The sequence below is a fragment of the Astatotilapia calliptera genome, chromosome 12 (assembly GCF_900246225.1).
Source record: "Astatotilapia calliptera chromosome 12, fAstCal1.2, whole genome shotgun sequence".
NCBI classification, from domain to species: Eukaryota; Metazoa; Chordata; class Actinopteri; order Cichliformes; family Cichlidae; genus Astatotilapia; species Astatotilapia calliptera.
Window position 1 is genome coordinate 20,890,794 of NC_039313.1, and position 12,726 is coordinate 20,903,519.

A 12,726-nucleotide genomic window follows, 5' to 3' on the forward strand; every position below is an offset into this window, starting at 1 on the left:
AAATAAGGGATCAAGAAAGGGGGCAAATACTTCATAGCACTGCAGCTCAGAAAAACATGTGCTACTTCTACATCCAACATAACTCTTGAAAATGGGTTTAAAGGCTTTAGCTAACAGTGGTTACACTATAGCAGTTGAGGTGATGATGGTGGGTGTGTGTGTGTGTGTGTGTGTGTGTGTGTGTGTGGGGGGGGGGGGGGTTGGGGGGTTGGGGGCTGGAGCAAACCAAGGCAGGAAAATCTCAGGATAGAAGGGTGGACATCGATGACGGTCAGTTGTTTCCCCACTGGTCCACAGCTAGCTGACCCAAAACCAGAAACTCCCTGCTGTCTGCCTCCCAAGTCCTCCATTGCACTGACCTGATTTAGACTGATTCATCATTTTCCAAGTGATCAAATGTGACCCCTTAGCCACGTTTCTCTACTATAGAGTTATATATTTGGAAACTCTTTTTTATGTTGATGTTTTTAATTGGTGACTTTAACTGTTTACACATCTATCAGACTACTGTCTATTCGTTGCAATATTGCTTTTCCACTGAGAACTTTTATGACAGTGAGAAAGTAGTTTAATATTGAAAGACGAGGACAAAAAGGAGAACAGCGGTGTTTAGAAAACTCTCTGTAAGATTGGGTAGCGTTACTGTTTAACAAGGTTAATATTCTCAAAAGAGGGACTTTGTGTCTGGAATTGCTGTTATAGCTTGAATTCGTGCCATAACATGGACAGAATTTGCCTGGTAGTTTCACTTCAAGGTTTGATGAAAAAACTCAAAGTCCGAAATTAACTTATTATATTTTCTCTCTTCTTGCACAGGCTCTAGTTAAATAATGATATCTGAGTACAGTATTACATTATCCTTGCACAAGTATTTGGAGTTCCCTCTTCCTCAGGTACATATACGGTTCATCAGGTGCAAATGCCTGTCAAAAAAGATTTGTTGCTAATTGCACACTGATAAATGAGTACTGCAGGTGCAGAAGAAGCAACACTTAGCAGTAAAAATAAAATGTTTTACTGCTTATGTATAAATTGTATATCTTTTTTTCACTACTTAACATCACTGTCATTAGTATTATCATCATCAATCCCATCATTGTTCTCATTTTAAGCAGGAGCTGCCACAGCTGCATCGTCATTATCATCAGAGTCACTAATGGCATCATAGTTCTCGTGATCAGGTCAGTAAACAGCTCTGATTGCTTGCCATCGCCCAGTGTAAATTCTGTGTCTAGATCAGAAACATAGAAGACAACTCCATCCATCCAACCAGCCTGTAGAAAAGAAAAGGCAAAGAAAAGAGAGCAGAGGGAAGGACTCACTGGAGGCCTCAGAGCAGCCTATGTGCTCCCACATTATCCTCTCCTGTCCAAGCAGCAGCAGCTCACTGAGTTAGACTGAGTGGCCCTGCTCCAGCTTGTTGAATAATGAATTAGAGGCTGATATCCTGTGACGGAGACTGGGAGAGAGCACTTCCTCTCTGGGCCAGAGTGGGGCTTGAATACCCGTGAATAATACATGGCCAAAAAGTGGGTCTGTTGAAATGACTCAATACTGGGAGTCAAGTGCAAGATTATCTTTCCACGGTTATGAAAATATTGCAGCCTTCGTAAAACAATACGAGAGGTGGGAAGATGATCGTATGAAGCAGGACAACTGTTACTTTCCATGTGAAAATTTTGATAACACGTTGTACTGGATAACTGAGCCGTATCAGAATTGAAAGGCTTGCACAAAGGCATCTGTGTTTGGATACTATTTCAAAATACGAGTTAAAGAGACAATAATAAAAAGGCTATGTGTGTTGCATACCTACAAAGAAAGAAGAACTGTATCAATATTTCTACTATTTTACTCTTGCTTTTTATTGGCTATTGCCCCCCCCCCCCCCCCCCCCCCAAACTTCCCCTCTTTTCTTTTTTTAATTAAACCTGAAGAAAGAAATTGTGGCACATTCTCATCCTCATACAGTTGTTAATTTAGACATTTAGAAAAGGATTTTGGCTTCCCATAAGACTAACCAGGGCTCCCGTTTTTTCACTAGGCCAAGGCAGACCCTCCAAAGAAGCTGGAAACCTCAGGCTCTCTCAGCCCCAGTTCCCCCAGCTAACCACTAATCCATGTGTTTGATATATTAGACTCTCGGCTTGGCTTTGTTCTGCAGGGATGGGTTGTCCCTCCTCCTGCCAAGTCTCCCTCTTTCCCTCAACTATCTCTTTTGCTCGTGCTCCCTCTTGCTCCCACTACAGACCAGAGGATTAGACCAGACTCCATGGGATTTATCTAATTGTGTTTAATTAGGGCTAGGTCAGGCCAGAGTCACAAAGCTCAGTCCTGTGGATTCATGGAAGAATGTATTGTGAAGTGACCCCTCCAGATCTGAGACGTGCAGGTGGGCTTTAGTGAAGTGAGACAAAAAAGAAAGTGTGTATAAATAAATAGATTGAGAGTGAGGACAAAGAGAGAGCGATAGAGGGCAGAGAGAGGTGGAAGACAGGAATCATAAGGTGGCGACAGTGTCTGTGTTTGATTCCCCCAAGGAGAAATCAATTGCCACGTGCCTCGCTGTTCCCCAGACCTCTCCTACCCCATGCTTTTCTCTGTGACACCATGCTTTGGGGAGCCGTAACTCACTGTGCCCTTGGTCTGGGCTAAAGCGGATTGTGGGTCAGGAAGTCTTCCCTTTGGCATGATGTACTGTATCCTAGCTAAAATAAATTCTCCATTGAAGAGCATTAACAGTCAGTGGTGTCTTGCTCTTGTCTGATGAGGACTACCAAGGGCTTGGAGGAAGAGAAAGACACAGGGGGGTGCAAAAGGAAAGAGCAGTTTTCTTTGATTTCACATCTACTAAGTACATCCAAGTCTGTTGAGACCATTTAACACTGACTATATCCGGCCTACTTGTGTTCAGTTTTTCACATTAGTTGTATCATTTTATGCATACTGTGTGCAGTATATACTGTGTCCACTATGGAAATAGATGTCACCTTTTAATGGAGCCACTACATCACCTGATGTCAGACTAGTCCAAATTTTAGCCATAGTAAATGAACCGAAGTGCTTACAAACGATCATTTCTCATCATAGGTGAGGCATATAATTTAAGTGAATTTTTCCATTCAGTAGTTAAATGAAACAGAACTAGCAGAAGTTACAAATAAAATAAAAAATCAGCAATGCGCCAGAGTAAAATGTTTATTCTTGTAAAGGAGCTGTCATGTTAAATCTCTCAAGAATTTTCTCCTGTTACAGTCAAAATGAATCTGGTCGCCTGGTAATGAGCACTTATTATGGCATCGTGTTTATGTTTGGTGAAACAAATTGTTATTCCTGTGGGGAGGGCTGGAAAAAAATACATATGTAATGTGTGCACCACAGTATTGTCATCAGGAGTTACTGTAAAAGCGGACAGCCTCTGAAATGTGAGCTGTTGGCACACACACATGAACAAAAGTATGCAATAGTAAAGCCACAAAAAAGGAGTTATGGGGCCCATAAAGGCACGTTGATGGAGCAGCAGTTGCAAATGAAATGCTACTGCTTGGTGTTGTCTTAAAGCACTTCATCACTTTGTGATATAAGGCACACTCCTCGACTGGGAGAGATATAAAGTGGAGGCGGGGAGGGGGTCTCCTTTCACTGAGTATTATACAGGACTGAGAGGGAGTGAGTTTTCCAGTGTTTCAGTTGAGTTTCTTCCTTTAGTATTCTTTAGTGTCCTACACTAGAAGTATTTACTTGTACAGTGAGAGAAGTTCAATAGTATAAGTCCATTTGGAATACAGTAGCAACAATTGAATTAAAATGTTTCACTGGCTGCTACTTTCGATAACCATTTTCAGCTTCACCACTTAGTGAATCCCACAGTGAGGGGAGGACAAATTAACATAGGTAAATGCCAAAATACACAACATCATGCTTAAACCCTCATAAAATAAATCTGCTGTAGTTATCTAGCTAGCGCTGTCATCATCATCTGCATCAATGTACATGTCTCCTCCTGGCTATAAATATGGTTCCTCCCTTTCCCAAGATAGCAACCATTCAGGATGCACAATGTTTAGTGGTTCACTCTCAGGTTTTTGACCCATTATGAGCGGAGTCGGTTTAGGCTGTGATTTCCCTTCCTCTGATCTACATGTCCCTGCTTGTTCATTTTAGTGCTGCATCTTCAACACCAGTCAATACACAAGTATTCAATTCAGGAATGGACTTTCAGCTCTCATGATCCGACAACAATAAAGATGACAATAAGAGGGAGGTAAAACGGTGGACTGCCCAATCAGAAGCTACGCTACAGGACGCACTCAACGACGTAGACTGGGACATGTTCAGAGCATGCGCAGTCGACATCAACGAGTTTACGGAAGTAGCAGTATGCTTCGTCAATATGCTAGCGGAGGAGATTATCCCCACTGCGAGAGTCACCACATTCCCAAACCAGAAACCGTGGATGGACAGATCGATCCGCACTGCAGTAAACGCCAGGACCGCCTCCTACAACGCGGGTCTCGCCACTGGCGATATGAGCGCCTACAAAGCGGCCTCATACGGCGTGCGGCGCGCGGTGAGAGATGCCAAACGCCGGTACCGGGAACGTGTGGAGTCCCGCTTCCACCAGGGCGACACACGGAGTATGTGGCACGGACTACGCACCATTACGGACTACAAAGCCAGGGACACTGCGCCGATCAACGCCGACTCTGCATTCACCAACGAGCTGAATTGGTTCTACGCCCGTTTCGAGGTTAGCCAGGCGGCTAATGCTATCTACCGCCTGACTACCGAGGACAGTGACGTCATCAGCGAGAGACCGGTGACCACCATCGCGGAGCATGACGTCCGAGCGGCACTGAGGAGAGTGAACACAAGGAAAGCGGCGGGGCCAGACGGCATCACCGGCCGTCTGCTGCGCTGCTGTGCTGACCAGCTAGCAGGTGTGTTCACTTACATCTTCAACGAGTCCCTGGCGAAGTCTGTGGTCCCCACATGCTTCAAAAGATCCACCATCATCCCTGTGCCCAAGAACAGCAAACCCTCATCCCTGAACGATTACCGGCCAGTTGCACTGACCTCGGTAGTAATGAAGGTGTTTGAGAGGCTGCTGAAGAACATCATCTCCTCCTCCATCCCAGACACCACAGATCCGCTGCAGTTCGCCTACAGATCCAACAGATCCACAGAGGATGCCATCGCCCACGTCCTACATACCACTCTCAGCCACGTGGACAAGAAACAGGGTAACTATGTGCGAATGCTGTTTGTTGATTACAGTTCAGCGTTTAACACAATAGTGCCCTGCAGACTGTTCACAAAGCTGAGGGATCTGGGACTTAACAGCCGTCTGTGTGCATGGGTGTTGGACTTCCTCACTGGTGCTTCTCCAACAGCATCACCATCAACACAGGAGCACCTCAGGGATGTGTCCTCTCGCCACTGCTCTACTCCCTCTACACTTCAGACTGTGTGGCCACCCATGGCTCCAACACCATTGTGAAGTTTGCTGACGACACAGTGGTGTTGGGTGCCATCTCCAACAACGATGAGGCGGCCTACATGGATGAAGTGAAGAATCTGGCATCGTGGTGCCAGGACAACCACCTCCAGCTGAACGTCAGCAAGACCAAGGAGCTGGTGGTGGACTTCAGAAGGGGTCAGCACAGAGACTACAAGCCCATCATCATCAATGGAGCTCCAGTGGAGAGGGTGCAGTCCTTCAAGTATCTTGGTGTCCACATCTCCTCAGACCTGACATGGGCTGCCCACATTCAGGTCCAGACCAAAAAGGCTAGGCAGCGCCTGTATCACCTACGACAACTGAGGAAGTTCAGGGTCTCTCCAAAGATCCTCAGGATTTTCTATACAGGCGCTGTGGAGAGCATCCTCACACAGAACATGACATCGTGGTTTGGGAACAGCTGTGTGAAGGACCAAAAAGCTCTCCAGAGAGTGATCCGTACAGCGGAACGCTGCTGCAGGATTGCTCTGCCCCCGCTTCAGGACACCTACACCAGGAGATGCCGGACTAGAGCAGCGCAAATACTGAAGGACCCGTCCCATCCAGGCAACAAACTGTTCCAACTTCTGCAATCTGGTAGAAGGTTCCGCATCTTCCGGGCAAGGACAGAGAGACTCAAGAGGAGCTTCTATCCCCAAGCCATCCGTGCCCTAAACACACACACCCGCCCTCTCACATCATCTATAATTGACTGAGACAGGACTCTCTTCCAGACACTCTAAACCAAGGCACAATGTACATTTCAAATTCCATCCATCCATCCATCCATTCGCTTCCGCTTATCCTTTTCAGGGTCGCGGGGGGCGCTGGAGCCTATCCCAGCTGTCATAGGGCGAAAGGCGGGGTACACCCTGGACAGGTCGCCAGTCTGTCGCAGGGCTAACACATAGGGACAGACAACCATTCACACTCACTCGCACATTCACACCTAGTGGCAATTTGGATTATCCAATTAACCTATTCCCACAAGTTGCATGTCTTTGGACGGTGGGAGGAAGCCGGAGTACCCGGAGAGAACCCACGCAAACACGGGGAGAACATGCAAACTCCACACAGAAAGACCCCGGCCTGATGGTGGAATTGAACTCAGGACCTTCTTGCTGTGAGGCAACGGTGCTAACCACCGTGCCACCGTGCTGCCTCCATTTCAAATTCCTTTAATTTTAAATATGTTTATATTGTCTATCCTGTAAAATAGTCAGATGTCTATTCATATTAATGTACAGAATTCACCTGCTTGCTGCTACTACTGCACATTCACCCAGTGTATATACTATATGTATGTATATATATATATATATATAATGTTCTTCCTCTACACCCCCCCCCCCAATTTTTGCACATGTCGAGGAGCGTGTCAGGCTACATTTCACTGTGTGTTATACTTGTATAACTATGCATGTGACAAATAAAGAACCTTGAACCTTGAACCTTGACACTATTCAGGGAGTAAGATACAATCCTCTTCCTTTCCAACTTTTCTTTAAGCTATCAGTCACCCAAGTTTCAGTGTCAAAACTACTGCTATCTAAATAAAAGAGAAATGAAAAGCATTAAGAGGGTCAAATTTTACTGGAGACTCAAAAAAAAAAATCCCAGAAATATTCCTAATGAATTCCAAACACACTCAATACGCCTGATCATCTACATCAGAATTTCCTACAAAAGCCAAAAGTTGTGGAACTTCTTATTTCAACTTGTTGAAATACATCTATTCACTGGGGATGCTGTCTCACATCCCACAGTTAGAAACCCACGCTATCAAGGCTCTCTCAAGAAATATTAAGCACACATTTTGTTAGCTTTGCAGCTGATGGTGAAGCTGTTGTGATGGCTCAGAGGGGGGCAACCACACTCCTGTTTGAAATGCTCGGCCATAGCTAAGCTAGAACAAGACAGAACTTGCAGTCCAGGATGCTGTAAAACACATTACAGAGTAGATTCTTTTCACACATTTATTGACACAGCTGGACAAATAGCACCAAGTGGAAGGGGTATTTGTATTTTTTGATAGGTTAACTGGATAACCTGCAACTGAAAGGGAAAATATAAAACTTACAATACTGCGCATATTGATTTAATTGAAAAATACGTCTATACAGCTATGGCTATATTTTAAGTTTTGAAGCTGTTTAGATTATTATTATCATTCTATAAATGTATACATATTAATAATATAGCATGTTTTTCATTTGCTTTGCACTCAATAATAAATAATCATCCATTTTCAGGTTTAGAGTTTTAAAGGCTGTTTGTGGATTTATTAGAAAAGTATACAAGTGTAAGAGTAGCCATGAAATATAAACCAGTAATTCTATCATACATTTCATAACCAATGTGTTGATTCAGCAATATACACAGATATCCAATGACAGCCATTGCTATCAACCCCAATTGACTCCAAAAGCTCCCACAATTACTCACTACCTCATAATCACAATGACCCCTAACAATATCCGAAGCACTCCACTGAGTCCAGAAATGGTTCATTGTACAATTATTCAAATCACAGCTGAACAAGAGCAATGGTTGGAAGTGCTGGAATTGAGTAATTATAGAGGTAGCCAGCAGTGACTCCAAATGCCACAAGCTGAGCAATTAAGTAATGGCTTTGAATCCACAGTAACCTTTTAAAGGAAATAATATCCATATTATGACCCCATCTGATCAGAAGCATACAGAGAAGATTCCACCATTGTTGTGACCAGTAACACATTACAAGGTTATTTTTGTACCACTTAGGTCAATATTTATTTTTAATACAGTCAAGCTGTTAATTTGTGTTTAGAATAATGATGTACTGTTTCCAGGGAGCCTGTATGTCTGTTCAGTCAGTTTTAATTTGGTTTTTGACTTGAGCCTCTAACCTTGCCTTATGGAAGGCCTTCATAATGGTAAATGGTAAATGGCCTGTATTTATATAGCGCTTTACTAGTCCCTAAGGACCCCAAAGCGCTTTACATATCCAGTCATCCACCCATTCACACACACATTCACACACTGGTGATGGCAAGCTACATTGTAACCACAGCCACCCTGGGGCGCACTGACAGAAAAGATGATTTAAATGCAGGCTGCCCTTACAGCAATGTTGTTGATATCCAGGAAATAGCTATCACCACTGCTTTGAACAGTCCCCATATTTTGGACTTCTCTGACACCTGCACGTATACTATCATAAAGAAGAAATGAAGGGAAGTCAGTCTGAGGTTTCATTGCATGGAACGAGAGATGGAGAAAATGAATAAAACTTTATTATTCATCACATGGTGGGCACGGCAAACTACTGAACACAATATATCCATTTGCATCACCCTAACAACTCAGTCCCCTGTCATCTGCAGCATTAAGAATTGAGCTCTATATGTGATCCTTGGTCAACACCTTTCAAGCCTTTGCTTCCACAGGACAATGACCTTCATTTGATCCGCTGTATAATGTTTAGCTGTTTAGCTGCTTAGCTGTTCTATTTGCATATTAGTATTTGTACATATTTAGGGATTTCTTTGAATCTGAGTTTAAAGTTGGACACAAAATTGAAAGATGATTTAAATACCTCCTGATATTTAAATGTAAATAGATTTTACTCATTTGATGATGTTCAAACTCAGTAAGGTGTGACAGTGAGAATAGCGTTCAAACCTTCATATAAATCCCAATAACACAAATAGCAGGATTAATAGACAAAAAAGAATACTGGGTAGCCTTATAACAGCAGCAAGTGAAGAAGGGAGGAGGATGTTTTGTTTTCTTAGTGCAAGTTACTCAATGAAATATAGTTGCAATGTCCTGACTGCATGAGGTAAAAGTGGGACACAGCCGGACTTAAATTAGAGAGAAGCACAGCAGTTGCATGTGTGCACATAACATTGAGGCTGGTTGCCTAGTCACAGCGGAACACTGTGCTGCATCCTGGTCCCAGAGAGTAAACTACAGATGCTGACTCAGCCAAATCCCTCAGCTGCAGGCTGGAATTGGCCCCCAGGAGCACGATGTCTGACCCATATAACTCAACACTAGGTTCCACACAGTATCAGCATACATTAAATTTCATAGAACTTTACTTTACCAGCACTTCTGGTAACATCATGTCCTAACATGATAGCTGTGATACACTTGTATTCGGCCGTAGTTAAATATTGCACAAACACGTGCTTCTGAAGCAGCTAGTGAATAAATTGCCTGTCCTTACATGACCCGTGAACTCGCGAGGTCTCTTTGTTTATGCAGCTACTTTGTAATTTGTGAAATATACTGCAGCTTTCCTCATTTTAGTGAGCTCTTTTGTCCCTAAAGGAGATTTAAATTCCACATTGGCAATATACTGGTCAATTACACATACCCAGGAACACACACACACACAAACACAAAGGGTAGTCAAAAGTGCGATGGCCCGAGGCTTACTTGCCTGCAGCAACAGACCGCATGACCATCACTTCCCATTAACCTTCTCCAAAGAGAAGGGAGAGCACTGCAAAAAGACAAGACCTCAAGACTTTATATTTAGAGGTGTGCTGCTGAGACTGCTACATATCTGTTCTGTCTTTGTTCCACCTTGAGAGGAAGAGATTGCAGGCTAGCAGTAACCTGGCAACAGGTTAGGTAGTCTTCACTTATTGTGTGCTTTTTTAAACACACACACATATGTATATATATATATATATATTTTTTTTTTTTTATTTGACTGTACAACACAGTTGAGAAAGTTAGGTGAGCTCACTCACTCTGGCAAAATTGCTGCCCAGATTTGCTTTGGTCACTGGAGGTTAAAGACCTTTTCAAAGGTTTAACCTTTACTACATCTATGCCTAAAGTGCACTCATCTCCAGCATTCCCAAGACCTGCCCAACACCGATTTTTGGAAATCCTTTGGATCCAGTTTGTGTTTTTTAAAAATATGTGATTGTGCTTTAATATGAGACATGAAATGTTGTCAAGTGGAGTCAAAATTAAGCCAAAACAGTATAGTTACAGATATTATAATAATTGTATTCAGTGCCACTTTACCACAAAGATCTGGTAACATGTTACTGTCATTCAGAATTCCTGTTGATCATCAGACCAGGCAAAGAAATTATTTTTAAAAATCCTAGTCTTTTTGTTAGTGCTTTTCTTTCTTCATTGTTTTCTACAACCAACTAATGCTCACTAAAGATCAGAAAAATGGGTTTTCACACATCAAATGTTTCATGTTGTTTTAAAAATTCGGCCTAGATGAGCACGTCACATGTTTTATTTAGTTTTTTTTCCCTTTTTTTCAAATATGTTGGATGCTCATGTTCCCTTTATCTGGTTGATGAAAATAAATATTATTTCAACATCATTCAAGCTTGTAAAAGAGCATGTTTTTGTCTTTTTTTAAAGCAGCACAATGGTTCAATCAATCAAATCTTTATTGAAAACTAATGTTAATACAAATAAAAAACATAAACACAAAATCATTGAAAGCCATATTCACATGGAAACATATTAAGAAAATGTTGACCATTTCCCTTTTGAAAAGCAGTATGAAGAAGCAAGTATTTGTTAATATGTACCCCTGTATAGCTCAGTTTTTATATCTGTTTTGATGATACAATCTGAAATATATGTATCTGCTATAAGTATAGAGCCTAAGCATGAGCTCCTTTTTCCAAATCTCACACATGAAACTGGACATTTTGTTTATTTTTCTATTATTTATTAATTAATAGTTTTATAAAAAGGTGTATTTTTTCAGATTTGATTTTCCTGTAATTGCGTACGGCGATCAATATTCCACAGGTGACTAATTAGATCTGGAGCTGTGTGAATTGATGGCACAAGCTTTTAAAATCTGCTTTCACAGCGAGGGCACTTAAGTGTTGCAGTTCGAGTTTTGCCCGCGCCCGTAACGTTCTGTAAGGCACTGCTTGGGTAATATTGTTCTGAAGGGCTTCTTCCATGCTTCCAATCAATAATTCAAGGTGTTGCTTGAGCAGTGAGCAAACAGTAGATGGATCCTGAGCTATTTAGATAACATGACCTCCATTACATGATCACGAAGACATAAAGGTCATTGATTGGTGGGGAAACGTTAGTTACTGCCACAAGCTGGTTCTTCTGCAACCCCATCTTAGGCAATGAAGGGATACTGAATAGAGATTAGCGTCTACAGTTTCAGTTAATCAATGCAGGCCACTGCCACCAAAGATCAGTTACCACAAATGAAAAATACAAATAAAATTAGTTAATACAAAAACACTGACTGGACATCCTAAGTGCACGTGACACTTAGCAGACATCACAGAACAGATGTATGGTGGTTTAATGTAAAAGCCTGTGTGTGTGCGTCTTTCCATGCCAACTTTGATCAGAGCCCTGAAGGAAACAGTCATCTGGACACTGTAAGGGAAAGTTTGTGTTAATTGTTAAAACTAACACTGCGCAACCTGTACTGTGTTCTCCTGAGGTCTCTGTGGGCACAGCGGCAGCTGGCTCTATTTTGTTGTCAAATACAGGAAGGCAGGGAGGAGAAAAACACCATAAACTTGTATCAGTGGAGAGAGAGGACACTTGGTATTATTAATAGTAACAGACCCATGACAGTGAACAGAGAGTAGTCTGTGCGAGCTGCCTTTTATTTCAGCCACCCTCCCAAATACCCCACAACCTCCAACTTCTCTCCAACCCAGCATCTTATGAAATATGTACAACGCAAACAGAGGTGGGGCTGATGCGCGGACCTTCCTCCTCTATGACTAACCACTACACGTCCAGTACCATTACTTATTTATAAGGCATGGCGTGTAAGTGCCACAGTGGCCTCGCTCGCTTCCCCCACGCCATAAGGGCACTTTCATAACACCCTGTTTACATTTCAACCACCAAGAGAGGAGTGATAACAAAAAAGGATCTCCAATTAGTTACAGTGTCCAGAGCATGGCGAGACGCTGGCAGCGGTGAATGCTCTGATAAATATTTGTAATAAGTCATAGAGTCCTTTGGTTTGTACTGGGAATCATCCAAAGTTATTGAAGGAGATGAGTTGGAATACTTCTCTGTAAAATCTCAGCTTAATTTTAAATTACGGTAAGGAAACTGCAAAAACAGCAGGGATTAGATCTAAAAGCATGAATGTATATCGCAGCTACAATAAGGGAACAAACTATGTAAGCGCAATTATGTTATTTCTTTTTCTTTGCCTTTTTTCAGGCTACGTCTTCTTCAAAATAGAAACAGATTGA